This window comes from Schistocerca americana, chromosome 1, assembly GCF_021461395.2.
Source record: "Schistocerca americana isolate TAMUIC-IGC-003095 chromosome 1, iqSchAmer2.1, whole genome shotgun sequence".
Classification (NCBI taxonomy): Eukaryota; Metazoa; Arthropoda; class Insecta; order Orthoptera; family Acrididae; genus Schistocerca; species Schistocerca americana.
Window position 1 is genome coordinate 563,041,637 of NC_060119.1, and position 13,315 is coordinate 563,054,951.

The 13,315-nt window shown below is 40.8% G+C and overlaps 2 non-coding genes across 2 annotated transcripts; both read right to left on the minus strand.

Annotated features, from left to right (window-relative positions):
- Window positions 1-392: 392 nt before the first annotated feature.
- Window positions 393-467, minus strand: Trnas-uga. The gene has a single exon. It is a non-coding gene; the product is annotated as a tRNA-Ser (tRNA).
- A 761-nt stretch (window positions 468-1,228) lies between these two features.
- Trnas-uga lies at window positions 1,229-1,303 on the minus strand. Its single transcript has one exon. It is a non-coding gene; the product is annotated as a tRNA-Ser (tRNA).
- Between the last annotated feature and the right edge of the window lie 12,012 nt (window positions 1,304-13,315).

The window sequence follows — 13,315 nt, forward strand, 5'->3', positions numbered from 1 at the left end:
TAGCCACAGCCTGGGGGATGTTTCCAGAATGAGATTTTCACTCTGCAGCGGAGTGGCGCTGATATGAAACTTCCTGGAAGATTAAAACTGTGTACCCGACCGAGACTCGAACTCGGGACCATTGCCTTTCGCGGGCAAGTGCTCTACCAACTGAGCTACTGAAGCACGACTCACGCCCGGTACTCCCAGCTTTACTTCCGCCAGTACCTCGTCTCCTACCTTTCAAACTTTACAGAAGCTCTCCTGCGAAACTTGCAGAACTAGCACTCCTGAAAGAAAGGATATTCCAGAGACATGGCTTAGCCACAGCCTGGGTGATGTTTCCAGAATGAGATTTTCACTCTGCAGCGGAGTGTGCGCTGATATGAAACTTCCTGGCAGATTAAAACTGTGTGCCCGACCGAGACTCGAACTCGGGACCTTTGCCTTTCACGGGCAAGTGCTCTACCAACTGAGCTACCGAAGCACGACTCACGCCCGGTACTCACAGCTTCCATTGTTTGATTTAATTGAAAGCTTAATTTTTTAACGCTCGTAGGGTGAATATAAAAACCACGAATGGCCAAATCTTCGTCAATGAAAGTTTGTGCAAACAAGATAAGAAGCTTCCTGGCAGATTAAAACTGTGTGCCCAACCGAGACTCGAACTCGGGACCTTTGCCTTTCGCGGGCAAGTGCTCTACCAACTGAGCTACCGAAGCACGACTCACGCCCGGTAGTCACAGCTTTACTTCTGCCAGTACCTCGTCTCCTACCTTCCAAACTTTACAGAAGCTCTCCTGCGAAACTTGCAGAACTAGCACTCCTGAAAGAAAGGATATTGCAGAGACATGACTTAGCCACAGCCTGGGGGATGTTTCCAGAATGAGATTTTCACTCTGCAGCGGAGTGGCGCTGATATGAAACTTCCTGGAAGATTAAAACTGTGTACCCGACCGAGACTCGAACTCGGGACCATTGCCTTTCGCGGGCAAGTGCTCTACCAACTGAGCTACTGAAGCACGACTCACGCCCGGTACTCCCAGCTTTACTTCCGCCAGTACCTCGTCTCCTACCTTTCAAACTTTACAGAAGCTCTCCTGCGAAACTTGCAGAACTAGCACTCCTGAAAGAAAGGATATTCCAGAGACATGGCTTAGCCACAGCCTGGGTGATGTTTCCAGAATGAGATTTTCACTCTGCAGCGGAGTGTGCGCTGATATGAAACTTCCTGGCAGATTAAAACTGTGTGCCCGACCGAGACTCGAACTCGGGACCTTTGCCTTTCACGGGCAAGTGCTCTACCAACTGAGCTACCGAAGCACGACTCACGCCCGGTACTCACAGCTTCCATTGTTTGATTTAATTGAAAGCTTAATTTTTTAACGCTCGTAGGGTGAATATAAAAACCACGAATGGCCAAATCTTCGTCAATGAAAGTTTGTGCAAACAAGATAAGAAGCTTCCTGGCAGATTAAAACTGTGTGCCCAACCGAGACTCGAACTCGGGACCTTTGCCTTTCGCGGGCAAGTGCTCTACCAACTGAGCTACCGAAGCACGACTCACGCCCGGTAGTCACAGCTTTACTTCTGCCAGTACCTCGTCTCCTACCTTCCAAACTTTACAGAAGCTCTCCTGCGAAACTTGCAGAACTAGCACTCCTGAAAGAAAGGATATTGCAGAGACATGACTTAGCCACAGCCTGGGGGATGTTTCCAGAATGAGATTTTCACTCTGCAGCGGAGTGGCGCTGATATGAAACTTCCTGGAAGATTAAAACTGTGTACCCGACCGAGACTCGAACTCGGGACCATTGCCTTTCGCGGGCAAGTGCTCTACCAACTGAGCTACTGAAGCACGACTCACGCCCGGTACTCACAGCTTTACTTCCGCCAGTACCTCGTCTCCTACCTTCCAAACTTTACAGAAGCTCTCCTGCGAAACTTGCAGAACTAGCACTCCTGAAAGAAAGGATATTGCAGAGACATGGCTTAGCCACAGCCTGGGGGACGTGTCCAGAATGAGATTTTCAATCTGCAGCGGAGTGTGCGCTGATATGAAACTCCGCTGCAGAGTGAAAATCTCATTTTGGAAACATCCCCCAGGCTGTGGCTAAGCCATGTCTTTGCAATATCCTTTCTTTCAGGAGTGCTAGTTCTGCAAGTTTCGCAGGAGAGCTTCTGTAAAGTTTGGAAGGTAGGAGACGAGGTACTGGCAGAAGTAAAGCTGTGAGTACCGGGCGTGAGTCGTGCTTCGGTAGCTCAGTTGGTAGAGCACTTGCCCGCGAAAGGCAAAGGTCCCGAGTTCGAGTCTCGGTCGGGCACACAGTTTTAATCTGCCAGGAAGTTTCATATCAGCGCTCACTCTGCTGCAGAGTGAAAATCTCATTCAAGATAAGGAGGTTTGTAATTGAATACAAAATGCACTCTTTGATCTATTAACTGAATAATACAGCTTTGTCATTGAGAGAAAGTTCCAAAACAGTAATGAGAACACTTGCTAAAATACATCTTATTGTACATTGAAAACTCTCGGAAAACACTTTTCACTTGGAGAGAATATTTTTACTTACAGATGACATTTACCTCCTGCACACAAAATGGTTGATTCTGAATAAGTCTTACACAGATGGTGCCCACAGCTTCCATATGTTAACTTTGTTTTTGTGATATTCTCTCTTGCTCCCTGGTTATTTGCATTCTTCAAGCATAAGTAGCACCTTGCTTTCCTAGTTGGTTCTTCAGTTGCAACAATTTTGTTTACCTCTAGTTTCTTTCCTAGGATCTCTCCCATCGCACAAATAATAGGCAACTGGAGTCCTTTCAAATCCATGGCTCGCTCTTCTATGTATGGTTTCAAAAGCTCGGGTCCTAATTCATGGAGATAAAGTTTTCTGGCATTTGGTTTCCCTTCATTCCATTTAGGCACATTCATGTTGAACAATTTGTATGAGTTAACTGGAGCTATATCAAGTAGGCTGTAGAACATTGGCAGTGGCCATCTTCTCGTACCCCTTTTTGTAGAGTATGTTCTAATCATTTGATCTACGGCATCCACTCCTCCCTTAGTGAAATTATAGTAGAGGTTTATGTGTGTTTTCTTTTTTGGTGTATCAACTTCTACTCATTCATTACAATGTTGTGTAGAGAACATCAACAGATTTTTCTTTGGTTTTTCCTTTGTGATGTAGGAGACAATTGTTACTGGCGGCTTCTTAGAAGATGGGTCTGTGAATGCGAATTTGGAGGCATACAGCTCTCTGCTTGCTGTCGTCTTAAGTTCCTGTGGTACATGTTTTCTGTTTGATTTGAGTGTCCCAACCAATGTAAGTTTGTAGTCTTGATAGAGAATGTCCGCCAACTCCACAGAAGTGTGGAAATGGTCAGTTGTGACATTGTAGCCTGTATTCTTTATTGGCTCCACCAGTCTCTTCACAATCTCAAGAGGACCTTGTTCACTGGTAGCTCTACTGTCTTTTCCAGCATACACTTCAATTTTTATTATGTATCTTTCAGTTGCACTACAAAGCATTCTGAATAATATTCCATATTTTCCAGGTTTGTCATTGAGAAAAACTTTTAAAGGACAACGACCTCCAAAAAGACACAACATTTCATCAGTTGTATTGTCAGGTCCACTTCTGAAGTACCGTGGGAATATTCCATTCAATATTTCAAATACTTCACCCAGCGGTGCAAATTTGTTACATACACGTCTTTCTGACCTGGTGCCTTTATCATCAAAGCGAAGAATTTTCAATAGCTGATATGCTCTTGTCTTACCCATAACTCCTCTATAAATCACTCTTCCCAATAAATTTGACCGTAAATCAGATAAAGAAATATTGGTGTCCTGGTAAACTCCCATTAGAATTAAAATTCCTATCAATGCATATATTTCAGAATTGCTAATGGGAGATACATTTTCTCTTTCAGCTTCTTCATTTGTATGGTCAAATATTTTCTGTACTAATTCAGAGGAGAAAAATGTTTTAAATGATTCACATATGCTTGTTACTTTCCCAGCACTGGTTATTCCTTGACGTTCATGGACTATGTTACCAAAATCCCTTTTACTATGTCTCAGAGCTTCTGCAAGATACACTCTGCCAGAACTTGTAACATATTTATTTGGAGCGTTATTCTACTTCTGTATGACCTGACTCAAAACCATTCAAATCTGATAATTCGTTGTCGAGTAACAGTTCTGCAAGAACTTCTGCATTGTTCAAGCCCCTATAACTCATCTTACAAAATCTACTTTACAATAAAGGCATCACTCTACTGTGACAAACTGCTAACAGTAATAATGGCAAGTCTAAAATCAACAATGAAAGTGAAACTCAACAATTAGATGCTCGACAAACCACTGTAAAACTCATGTTCGAGGTTGCCAACTGAATTAAAGAAACAAAAACGTACGGGCAAATTTTGCCCATGCTTGATGGTTGTAGGGAAGATAATAAGAATTATGGTCACGTGGAGTACCAACCTCAGATGAAATGTGGCCTTGGGCGAAAATTCCTATTTTGTGCTTGCAATTATAAAAATTTAACCACAGAAACGTACAGCATAGTGTATTATAAGGTAACAGACAAATTGAAAACGACCCAAAAACATAGAAAGATATTTGCCATGACATTTTTAAAAAATAAAAATGTACGGGCAATTTTTTCCTGTGTTGGTGTTTCTAGGGTTAAATTATCAAAAGTGCCAACCATCGTATGGAATTTAATGGCCTCTCTTTTGGGTCCTCAGGGGAGCACAATGCCTGCTAGCCTCTCGTCTAGTTCACATTTACATGGAATTTTGGTCTTAGTGATCCATAATTCCTTTTATTCTCTGGAGCAGTTAAAAATTTGTCATTAAATCTGAACTGCTCTCTCTCTCTCTCTCTCAACATTACACTACCTTCATCCATGAAGACATTCACCTGTCAGCTAAACTTACTTTCAGACATCAAGCCCATTTATAAGTTGCAGTAGCTTTAGCATGAAATAAGCTATATGTCTGCACTAACAATTGCAATTGTTGGAAATGATAGTTTCTGGCAAGAGATATCACTATGTATTGTTACAAATATGTGAATTCTTATGCACTCTAACATCTAAAACACACCGGTGTGCAGACAAATCTCTCAGTTCGTTGTAGTCTTACTGATAACAAAACAGGTAAAAGAATTCTCCTTATTAGATAATGCAAACCTGGATAAGAATCTCAATCAGTGCAAACATACAAATCAACTAACAACTCTAATAAGATGCCCAAGTGTATGCCTTTTCACCCATCCCCTGAAGTTATTCACTACTATTTGCAGTACTGACATTGGATTTGGGCTATTCTTGCCAGATCTGTTCTTATCCTGATGCTGCTATTCTTAAAGTCACTATGCATGAAAGAGGTACACAATAAGATCCACTGGGAAGAAGGGACAGCTGCTATGTGATATTCTCAGATGGATCACATTATTTGGAAGAAAAACTATTAACAATATTTCTGCTTACCCTCTCTCTATGAGAGATTATTCTTCTCTGTTGGAAACGTCTCCATATTTACTTCATACTAAGCAAGTCTTTTCCACAAAGCTCTTCCCACAAGCTTGCTTGTTTATATGAGGTCATTAACTGTCAAGGACATGTTTGAAAAAGTAGGGTACAACAATCCTGATGAAGGTACAGCAAACCAAATATTAACTTTTGTAGAGTAAAGGAGCTTTTTAATGCAGTTGTCTGCAGTTACCATAACTCCAAAGCGTACAGTCCTGCTTCTTACATAGTTTGGAGATGTGCTTCACAACAAATCCATAAATTGCCCACGATGCTCATGCCTAAAAATTCTTCACAAAACCGTGTTTGACTCACAGAACTAATTTCTGTAATTCCAGCAGATTTCTTGAATGTCAACTGGTGGGCAACACATTACCCTGTAGCGCTTGCCCGTGAAAGTGACTGTAATGTAGAAATGACTCTGTCATTGGCAGGGTAGCCTGTGAGCTAAAGTTTGAGCCAACACCTGAGCCAGAAGTTGGTGCAGCATTACAGATTAGAATCATTGCCACCAGCTGTAGTTCAGAATGAATGGACAGGCACAAACTAATTACATGAACAGCATGTACATCTACATACATGCTCCATACATACCACCATACAGCGCGTACCGGAGGGTACTCTGTCGCACTATTTGTTATTTCTGTCCCTGTTCCACTTGCAATAACATGAGAAAAACAACTGCCTATATGCCTCCGTATGTGCCCTAATTTCTCTTACCTTCATGGTTCTTAACATGAGATGTATGTTGGCTGTAGAATCATCCTGCTTCAACAGCCGGTTCTCAAAATTTTATTAGTGTTTCTTGAAAAGAGTGTTGCCTTCCCTCCAGGGATTCCCATTTCAGTTCCCAAAGCATCTATGTAAAATGTTTTCGAACCTACAGGTAACAAATCTAGCAGCTCACCTCTGAATTGCTTCAGTGTCTTCCTTTAATCCAACTGTTGTCTGTATCCAAATGTGACATAGTTTTTCCTAATCATCCACAGTAACGTACAATTTTTCTACATTTAGTTTTTCTTAATCATCTACAATAACTTACAATTTTTCTACATTTAGAGTAAGCTGCCATTCGTAACACCAGCTAGAAATTCTAAGTCATACCGTCCACTCCTACCATCACTCAATGATGACACCTTCCCATACACCACAGCATTATCACCCTTTCTGTCAGATCATTTATGTACAACAATGTAGGAAAAGGCAGATTGCTACACACACACACACACACACACACACACACACACACACACACAAAAAGCAAGCAAGCAAGCACATCTTACACAGACACGACTACGAACACCAGCATCTAGGGCTGGAATGCATTACCAAGTGGGATGCAAGCAGCAATCTGGAGGGGCGGGGAAGGGATAGTAGTGTAGGAGTGGGGAGAGAGAGAGACGAACACTGTCAGGTGGAGTGTGGAGGCACTAGACTGCCAACAGGTGCAATGTCAGGAGGTTTTGGGGCAGGAAGGTGGGAGAAAAAAGGAGAGGAGTGGAGAAATATGGGCAGATGCATTGTCAGAGGCCAGCAAATAAACAGGGTGGAAGATGAGAGTGGGGAGAAGATGATGGGACGAAGGGGGGTGGGAACTGTTGGGTTGAGGGTGTGGGAACAGTATGTTAGTGTAGGTTGAGGCCGAGATAATTAAGAGAGCTGTGAATATGTTGTAAGGATAACAACCACCTGCGTAGTTCAGGAAAACTGTTGGTGGAGGCAAGGATCCAGATTGGTGCTTCACTACCTGAACCATCTTTTTTTCCCACCTCCCTGCCTCCCAACCTCAAGACACTGCACCTGTTGGCAGTCTAGTCCCTGCACACTCCACAACACGGCGACGGCTACCTTGCAGGCTCCGTCGTCTGCTAGCGGGCTACCTTGCTGGGGACCTTGTAAGATTTCCAGGATAGGTCCGGTGCTATTTTTCTTGTAAGGTTCCCTGCGTGCCACCTGCATTGGCCAATCATGAGACGTTTCGTTTGTGACGTCAGTCGCGGAAAGCTTGGGCGGGAAGCCTTTGTTGATAGTCGCTTTTCTGCTGTTGTGAGGTGTGGTACGAAGTGCGTATAATTATTAAATAATGGCACCGCAGTGGTCCAAGGAAGCGATTAAAGCATTAATATGTACTTATAGGGAAGAACAGTGTCTGTACATCATGAAAAGCGCAAACTACCATAATAAGCACTTGCGTGCAGAAGCACTCGGAAGAGTTGCAAGTGACGTGTGTCTTCTTCGACCATATCCATACGTATAAAATTTGCAAAGGATGTACGATCTTCTATCCTATAAAATAAAGTCGTATATAACAGTCATTATTGGTATATTTATAAAGTCAAACAGTAATGAAATGGTGATACTTTTCAAACAAAAGTAGGTGTTATGCGAACTAACCTCAACTCTTTATGAAGCATGGAGAACACACCTTTTCCAGCGTTTCTCCTCTTAATACAGTTTTTCGTCAATTCTTTCTTTCTTCTTCTCTCATTAGCATGCATTTCTGCATCGTTTAGCACCAAAATAATGGCAGTTTGCTCTGAACATCTGTACCTGAAGCAGCCATCTTCGTTCAATACAACATGCAGCCAATCACAACACAACTAGCTGCCGATCTTGCACCGTGGGAGAGCTTCGAGATGGAAGATAGCCGGCTCCCTTCCCTGCAAGCCGGCGAGCATGCACGCCATCTCGCAAACTTGCGGCGAACCTTGCTCCGTGTGAGACGGGCTTTAGTGAAAGTTAGATTAAGTAGTGTGTAGGCCTAGGGACTGATGACGTCCTTTCAGCGGTTTGGTTCCATAGGAACTTACCACAAAATTCCAGATTACTGCTTGCATCACACGTGATAGTTGTATTCGAGCCTAAGATGCTGGAGTTGGCGGTGTGTGCTTGTCTTTCTTTTACTGATGAAGACTGTGGCCAAAAGCTCTATGTAGGTGTCTTTTAATTGTGCCTGTCTGCAACTTGATGTGTCTTTTATATAGTAAGTAGCAACCTGTCTATCCTGTCTGGAGTATACAGAGAATGAGAGTGCCCTATCCCACTTCTCTGCAGCACTTCTGATGATACCCTTTTCTGTAATGAACACACACCCTTGAGGACAACGTACTGGATTCTATTATTTAAAAAGTCTTTGAGCCAATAATATGTGGGAACCTAAACAGTATGCTTGGACTTTCATCAACAGTCTGTAGTGGTGCACTATGTCAAACAGTTGCTGGAAATTGAGGAGTTTGGAATCTGCCTGTTATCCTTCATCCATAGTTTGCAGGATATCATGTCAGGAAAGGGCTATCTGAATTTTGCACAAGCAATGCTTTCTAAATCCACACTAGCTTTTCTGTCTCAAGGAAATTTATTGTATTTGAATTCATAATGTATTCAAGAATTCTCCTGCAAACCGATGTTAAGGATATTGGTCTGTAATTTTGCAGGTCCATTCTTGTACCCTTCTTACATGCAGGTATCACCTGCGCTTTCTTTAAGTCACTTGTAACTTTGTGCTGGGTGATAGATTCACAGTAAATGCATATAAGTGAGGGGCCAATGCTGTAGAGTACTCATTGTAAAACCGAACTTGTATTCCAGTTGGACCTGGTGACCAGTTTGTTTTCAATTCTTTCAGTTGTTTCTCTATGCCAGGTATTCTTATTACTGTGTCATCCACAATGGAGTCTATATGATGATATGTTTGTATGATCCTACTGTGTGAACAATTTCTAAATGTGACTTTTAAAACTTTGGTTTCGTTTTGCTGTCTTCAACTGCTTCACTAGACGGGTCAACAAATAACTGGATTACCTTATAAATAAATAAAAAACGTTTTTTATTTTAAATTCAGTGCATTAGTATTTGTAAAATGACTCTTAGTGTTCATTAAAAATGACGATCATTCCACTTGGGACCTGTGGAATGGTACATTAGCTTATTTGTTTTAGTTGTAAATATTTGTCATGTATTGTTGTTTTTCTGACATGTTCCACATCCAGGAGGACCTCCTCACTACGGATCAATTGGAATGAAAGTAAATCTAATCTAATCTAATCTAAAAGCCTTCGACATGCTTAACAATTTTGCATACGGCCAGAATTTTCTCGGCCAGGTCTTTTGCTAAGGTATGAAGGTGGTAACTGTATGCTTCGGGCGTAGATATTTTCACAGACCAGGGTGTATACACGGGCAAAGAAAAAAATCCCGGATTTTTCCCGGATCTCCCAGTTAAAAATACACTTTCTCCCGGGTGAAAACACACCTTTTCCATGTTAAAAACTTATCCTTTGACTGGTTATGGTTTTAAACACAGGCGTACAATTTCCTGGCATTGTAGAAAACTAAACTCAGAGAAAAAAACACGTTTAATAAAGATCTTTGATTGAAGCTACATGAACGCTGCATATTTACGTATTAAGAGGGTATAAATTCGAATTCTAGCAAACACAACATGTTACTTTCCGAAGCATTGAAATCGAGAGTGCGACGCACTTTTGTAAGCCAGTCATGTGAATTGTGAACTCGTCAGCCGAAGTCCCGAAGACAACAGTTATTCAGAGTAGACTTGGACAGGCGTCTAAAGCTAGCGAAATGAGGGATGCTCAACTACCGGACCTACCGATAGATGGCTCTACCAGCTGATTACTATCGTCTGTATTGCCCGCCATATTTGAATTTGCCAAGAAGTTTCTCTCGGTCTGTACGGTGTATAAGGAATTAAGGATTATCGAAATGGTGATTTCTTGTTCCGCTTTCAATTGTGCGAAGCGATGGAGTAAGGAAAGTGACTTACCATTTCACAGGTGATAAGACTGCCGATACAATACGCCAACAATACAGACTTAGTGCGTTTGCTAATTCGATGTTTTTGAACAGGTTTCCTCTAAAGCACCCAGAGCTGCTAAAGAAGTGGATTACTTCCGTGAAGCGGAAAGATTTTAAACCTAAGTCTTGCAGTTTTCTTTGCGGAAACCTTTTCCCACAAGAAGATTACGTAGTGAGCCCTGGAACGTGGAAGAAACGTCTCAGATCCGAAGCAGTGCCATCAATTTCTGACTTTCCGACACATTTGATGCCACCAAATAAGCAGCCACGACGACATTTTAGGATTTTGAGTGACTACGATGCTTCTCCATTTGAGGTAGCTAATTAATTTCCTTGCTATGTGTGTGGTTTTGACTTTTGTGAATTTATTTCGTACGGACACAGATGGGCTACATAGGTCTACGCAAAGTTGTAATACAGTTCCATATTTTTGTTTTTAGCGTTCTGTCCTGGAATCCGTGCTTTATTTGCCCTCTGCAGAAGCTACTGATTGCGTGGAGAATGTTGTCAATGAGAATTCTTCCGTGGAAAGCATGTCCCATTTATCCAATGCAGAAGCTACGAATTGTGTCGAAATCGTTAGTATAAGGATGTTTTCACACCCCCAAAGTTTTCTTATAATATTTTTTCATCAAGCCTTGAGTTATTTCAATCATATATAACGAAATTGTTTCTTTATTTCAGAGTGCAGTTGGTTCTCAAGTAATTGATTGTGGTATACAGCCGAAAGTAGAAATGGAAGACAAGCGACCGAAACTTGCAATTTTTTCTCAGACATTGTGCACGAATTAAAACGTAAACTGAAGTGTGTCCGTGAAAAACTTCGAAGAAGAGAGAAGAAAGTGTTTTCCATGGATGACATCATAAGTTCATTGAAGGAGAAGGGGCATCTTCCTGAATAGTTACATAAGTGGAATTAGTGTGCAATTTTGTGGACAACTCTCTCTCGTCAAAGGGTAATAGATACACAACAAATGTGAAAATGTTTGCGATGACTGTGTACTTTTATTCACCAGCAGCATATGAATACCTGCAAAAATTAATGCCTCTGACCCATAAATCATTGATTCCCAAAAGGGGGGCAAGTGTCGACTGTGAAACTGGCTTCTTAAAAGATGTTTTTAAGTAGGCCTACATTGATTCGAACCCAATTGTAAGGGACCAGTTCAGCAATTCATGTCTAATTGTAGACAGTGTGGCACTTAGGAAGCAAGTAGTTTGGGACCAAGGAACTAAGCAATACACAGGTTTTTTAGAGTTTGGTGGGGAAGTGCCTCAGTCAAAAGAAGTAATAGAGGCATCTGAGGCTCTGGTTTTCATGCTTGTCTCTATTAAAGGCAAATTTATATGCCCGATTGCATATTTCTTTATCAACGGTGTACAGGCAAATAATCAGGCCACACTGATAAAATCCGCTTTAGAGAGGCTGCATAGTTCTGGCATTAGGGTTTGGTGTGTTACATGTGATGGCTGCAAGGTAAATATAAGCACTTTACGTACACTTGGCTGTACTTTAAATTTTTCCAAGGGTGATTATAAGAGCTACAATGTTTATTGTATCTTGGGCATGTCATATGATTAAGTTTGCCAGAAATGCTCTAGCAGAAGTATCTGCTATTGAGTCTCCAACTGGCATTATTAGATGGCATTTCGTTGAGCAATTGAACAAGGTACATCATCTCCAACTGGCACTATTAGATGGCCTTTCGTTGAGCAATTGAACAAGGTACAACAAGAAGAAGGTATGACATTTGCCAACAAACTATCAGGACAACATATAAGTTATGTAAATAGAAAAATGAATGTTTCATTAGTTCCACAGGCTGAGTTCTAGTGTGACAGATAGTATAGAGTGTTTGAGGAGGGTTGGTGATCCAAATATTAAAGGAAGTGAAGCAACAGTAGAATTTTTGTATAATATTGATAGGATTATTGATATTCTGAACTCCAGAAATCCATTAGGTAAAGGGTATAAGAGCCCCCTGAGACTTGACAACAAATCTTATTGGCTTGGTATTAAAAAAAAAAAAAAAAAAAAAATTAAATTAAAAAAAATGGTTCAAATGGCTCTGAGCACTATGGAACTTAACAATTATGGTCAACAGTCCCCTAGAACTTAGAACTACTTAAACTTAACTAACCTAAGGACATCACACAACACCCAGTCAACACGTTGGTATTTTCAGACACACTGAAAATTATATCAAAAGCTTAAAAATCATTGGTGTTCCATTGCTGCTCCATGCAAGAAATATTTTTGCTTTTGGGATAATTTTCAATGTGCAATCAGTAAGGCACATAGCTCTGACAAGTATGCTTCGTGTTGAATCTCCTTTGAAGTATTTGCTAACATTAAAAATAAATTTGTAGATTACCCATTTCCTGCTCTTCATGATTACCGTTATGAAATTAGGATTGAGGACTTACATCAGACTCAACTTGTTTGTAAGATTGCATCCCTATACTCCTGCATACGCTTAAAAACATGTGGAAAAAAAGCCTGCTGAGAAAATTTATTTTAAACAACAAATCAAGTATAAGGCAGAAGTTAAATAAACTCATATTGTTTAATCATGTATAGTGCTCAAATTGGAAAAATTATGTAATGGGACATTCCATGCAGATGGGTGCGACATTTTGACAGATTTTTTAAAACTATTTTGTCCATAGATTTGTTGTTGTGTAATGATGAACTTCAAAAGATGAATCACATTGAAGTAAAATTAAGTCTTTACATCCTGTGTAGATATTGTAACAAAATTATAATTGTTTATTATACAAGCTTATTTTAAGATGTTTGGTGTTACAAAATATGCACTTGCATTAAAAACGGGTGATTTTTGTGAAATTAATGAAAAAAATGTGCTGAGACTTATTTGACAGATGGCTTTCAGTGTGAGAAAATATGTCCCTCAATAACTATGTTAACTTGAATTTTTCACTTTAAGAAAACAGTTTAATCACAGGATGGGTGT